Genomic DNA, 4,819 nt, shown 5'->3' on the forward strand with positions numbered 1-4,819 from the left:
GCGCATGCGCCCGGGGCGCTGGGCGGGGAGCGGGTGGAGGCGAAGTGCGAAGGCGGCGGTGGGGGTCGGGAGCTGGAGCAGGTGAGTAGGGGAGAGGTCCGATGCTCTGAGCCTTGAGGGAGCGGGAGTGGGACTACGTGAGCCGTAAAATCTCCACAAGTTGTGGGCGACAGACCCAGAGTCAACTGAAGTTTTTTTTGCCAATTATGGACACACACACACACAGCCCCCACCCACTCATAATTAACCCCATTTGTTTGTGAAAGAAAGGTATTTTTAAATTACTTTTACTGTGGTAAATATATATATATAACATAAAATTTACCATTTTTACCGTTTTTACGTGTACAGTTCAGTGGCATTAAGTACACTCACATTGTTGTGCAAACATTGCCACCATCCATCTCCAGAACTTTCTCATCTTCCCAAACTGAAACTCTGTCTCTATTAAACACTAACCCCAGCACTCCTCCCCCAGCCCCTGGCACCCACCATTTACTTTCTGTCTTTATGAATCTGACTCCTCTGGGGACATCATGTAACTGGAATCATACCATATTTGTCCCGTTGGTCTGGCTGGTATCACTCAGAATAATGTCTTCAGGGTCTATCCACGGTTGTAGCAGGTGCCAGAATTTCTTTTCTTTTTAAAGCTGAATAATTTGGACCCCATTCTGTCGATTCATTCACCCATTGGTAGACATTTGAGTGTTCCCACCTTTTGGCTATTGTGAATAATGCTTTGAATGTAGGTGTACAAGTATCTGTCCCTGCTTTTAGTTCTTTGGGGCATCTACCTAGAAATGGAATTGCTGGATCATATGGTAATTCTGTTTCATTTTTTTAAGGAACCACTATACTGTTTTTCACAGTGGCTGCATCATTTTAGGAGAAAGGTTGTTTTAACACTAATTTTTTTTAAAGAAGGAAATACATGGCACAGAATAAAGGACTGTCACTTAAGTGGGAAAAAGTTGACTTTATGTAAAATTTACCACATTGCTTTTCTCTTTGTCGCATCTTTGAGCACTGGTGTACATTTTATGATGGGGTGTACTTTGGGAACCACGTGGAAAGAAACAGAGGGAAAGGCTTAGTCAGCACTCTCTTCCAGGGTCCATACCAGGTCCCCTCGTCTCCCTGGCTCAGTCTTGCCCACTTCATGTTCAGCTGACCCTCAGTTATTCTGTTTTTTAAAATATATTTATTTATTTTTTTGATTTCAGAGAGAGGAAGGGAGAGAGAAACATCAATGATGAGAGAGAGTCATTGATCAGCCACCTCCTGCATGCCCCTGCCCTGACCTGGAATCTAACTGATCTCCTGGATCATAGGTTTGATGCCCAACCGCTGAGCCACCCAGCAGAGTTCAGTTATTCTTTTAACAGTTAATTTGCAATGCCCTTTATGTGCTAGATACTGTGCTGGGCACCAGAGACACAATGTTTAAAAAATAGATATACAACATGCATATACGTAATTGCAAAATGTGACAATGCTCTAAAAATGCAAAGATGTAACCATAGTTCTTCCCTGATTAAAACTACTCCCAGACATACCTGTTCCTCTACATCTGTAATCTGGGCTCTGGTAGTTCTGCCTCTCACTGTTTCAACTCAGCCAAAATTCAAGAGAATGTTCAGCTGGCCTCAGATAATGCCATGACCTTTTCCAGCTCTGGGCATTTCTGCCTCCCTTCTGTTCTGCAAATTGATCTCTCCTGCATATTTTATTTTAGGCTATATATGCATATAGTCTTTTTTTAATTTATTGGGTTATAGCTTACATATAATGAGTGCACAGTTCTTTTTTTGTTCTTTTTATATAATATATATTTTATTAGTTTGTACTAATACATTCTCATATTACAAAGGCAATTTAGTACAAGAATCTTTCTTTTGATATTTGAATAATCTGAAATAACATACAACTGTACATTAAAAAGATCCTCATTTGAATAACAAAAAAAGACAAGCTAGACAACAAAAAATTTTCCTTTCTTACAGGTGGACATTTGGTGTTCTTTTTTAAAACCTCCAAAGACAAACACAGCTGAAAACCTAATTAAAATAAAAGTTTATTTACTAAACTACTGGTCTCTGGCACCATTTTCTGTTTCCTGCTATTTTGATGCAGGCTCTGCTTTGTCTGTTTCTTCTCCTGCTCTTTTTACTGGTCCAGATGCACCATTTTCATCATGCTCATCATCACTATCCAATTTTGTTTTCTTGCCCTGGAACTGTACTTTCCCTTTAGCAGACCCAGTCTGGGCAGCTTTATTTCCCTTTAAATCTGCAACCTTTTGACTTCCATTTGTTTAGGGATTCTTGTTGATCTTCTGTGATTTTTTTTCAATGCTTTTTTTTCCACGTCTCCATCTAGTACTTCCCATGTCGCTTCTTTGTTTCTTAATTATAGGTTACCATTATTGGCATCTTTGGCTTTTTCCAGTGCTTCCTTTTTCTTTAAACTGAATTATTCCCTCTTTTGCTTCTCTGACAAAATCTATCCATTTTATTTCACCGTGGTTGGAGAGAAGGATGTGCAAGTCTTCTCTATAGGTCTGATCATCTAGGTCCCCCGAAAATTTCCACAAGCAGCCAATCTTCTAGAGATTTCATTTCAGCATTTTCTGCTAACTTTTGTTTTTCTTCTCGTTCTTTTTTGGCTCGTAATTTAGCTTCCACTTTATTTTGCTTTCTTTCTTTCTTCTTTTTTTTTTGCAAAGTAATCTTCCTTGATCCCGGCCGGGCGTGGCTCAGCGGTTGAGCGTCGACCTAGGATCCAGATGATCGGGGTTCGATTCCCTGTCAGGGCACATGCTTGGTTGTGGGCTTGATCAATGACTCTCTCATCATTGATGTTTCTATCTCTCTCTCTCTCCCTCTCCGTTCCTCTCTCTGAAATCAATAAAGATATATATATTTTTTAAAAAGTTTCTTAAAAAAAAAAAAAGTAATCTTTCTTGAAAAGTGTTAGCAGGTCTGTGTCTTTGTACTTTTGTCCAGGGATCTCCACAAACTTTTTAGCAGATTCAATGCTGTCAAACACAGCAAATAGGGATCCTTTAAATGCTTTGTGCTGTGTTCTCCTCATCTGAATATTTAGTACTTGACCTTTATCTTCTAACCATTCTTTTATGTCATCAAGGGTTGCATCAGTAGGGAAGCCTTTAATATACACAGGTCTGTTTTTTACATTGTTTTTATATCCATCCATCACCTCAGGTAGGGATTTGTTTGGAGATCTTCTGATTTGGGTTTTATCTTCACTTATTTCCATGAAGTCTGCCTTGATTTGCTCAATGCTTCTACTATTACGTTAAAGTCTGTTGTTAGATGGTTTAACCTGTTGAATTTTATCATTATTTCCAAAGGTACCCAGCCTTCATCCAGTTTAATTTGTTCCTTTAAAAATTTGTCTCGTGGCAAATTGAGGTCACCAAAATAATACTCAATTTAGTGACAGAGCAGCCATTCTTTCATCACCGTTTTCAGCTTTTGTGGTTATCTTTAAGGTCCTGGTCCCACAGAGCCGGGCCACCACCACATGGCCTCTTCTGACGAGTGCGCAAAGATGGAGACTCAAATGCACAGTTGTTAAGTGTCAACATCTTGCACGTTTACAACTGTATGCATCCGTGTGGCCATTCCCAGAAGCAGGACGGAGAACATTTTCATCACTCCGGAGTTTGTTCCTGCCCTATTCAGTTAATGATTATCCTCGCCTCACCTAGTAGTAGTGTGCTGGTAAATGTTTAACAGTGGGCTTTTGAAATGACAGAGAGACAGACAGACATTGACTCGTTCCACCCATCCATGCACTCGTTGGTTGCTCCTTATGTGTGCCCTGACCAGGAGCAAATCGCAACCTTGGCTTATCAGGACAACACTCCAACCAACTGAGCTGCCCAGCCAGGGCCACATTACACCATTGGTGTGGTGTAGATATTTCCACCACAGCCAATTATCAGGGAATTGGAAAGAATGTTAACAATAACATTGAGCCAGGACGAGCTGACTGTAGCTCCCCACTACCCAGGGACACCTTAGATTCTGATTTCTGTCCCCATAGATTCATTCTGCATGTTCTAGACCTTCATATAAAGGGAACGGCACAGTTTGAGCTCTTTTGTGTCCCCACTTCTTTTGCTCTGCACAATATTTTTGAGATTCATTCAGGTGGTTGCATCTAACAATAATTTGTTCTTTGATAGTCCACAGTGTGTGGTCGGCAACTGCCCTTCCCAGAGAACCTTCTTGAGAAGGTTAAAGAGATCGAGTCTTTTTCTAATAATCAGGATTGTCCGTTCACATCGCTTCTCCGCCTTCTGGCTAAGATCGAGTGCAGAATTTTCAGTTCTCCTGGGTTCCTACTTGGGGTCTAAGCTCACATGCCACTTTTCTACAGAGTCTGATTCTCCTGCTTCTTGCCACTCTCCAGCTTCTTGGCATTCCTAGTTAACCTGTTTGTTCCTGGTTGGTGGCTCTTGCTGCATGCTGACTCATATCCCTGCGCTTTCATTTTGCTTTTCCTATTGGTTATGAGTGTTTTGAGGGCATGAAGATGTTGGATTGTCTTTTCTCTCCCTGTCCAGCTTCTTGGAGTTGGAGCTTCACATATAATGCTACGTGAATAAATGAAATGGGTATCCCTGTCCTTGGGGGGATGCATTTCCTGCTAATTACCTGCCTCTCAGCACTTGCTATAGAATGTAAGGTTTTGTTATTGAGGTTACAGTACAGACGCACGCCCTCGCCTCCTCTATCTTTATTAGTGAGCACATTTTGCTCCGTAACTTCTCCCTGTTACATATCTC

At 41.0% G+C, this 4,819-nt stretch overlaps 1 pseudogene across 1 annotated transcript; it reads right to left on the reverse strand.

The window, feature by feature from the left end:
* Positions 1-2,089: 2,089 nt before the first annotated feature.
* LOC308555603 (lupus La protein homolog pseudogene) lies at positions 2,090-4,498 on the reverse strand (annotated as a pseudogene). The gene is made up of 3 exons: positions 4,466-4,498; positions 2,953-3,452; positions 2,090-2,720 (listed from the first exon to the last, which is right to left on the reverse strand). The product of its transcript is annotated as a lupus La protein homolog pseudogene (transcript).
* Between the last annotated feature and the right edge of the window lie 321 nt (positions 4,499-4,819).

This window comes from Miniopterus schreibersii, assembly GCF_964146895.1.
Source record: "Miniopterus schreibersii genome assembly, chromosome: 4".
NCBI classification, from domain to species: Eukaryota; Metazoa; Chordata; class Mammalia; order Chiroptera; family Miniopteridae; genus Miniopterus; species Miniopterus schreibersii.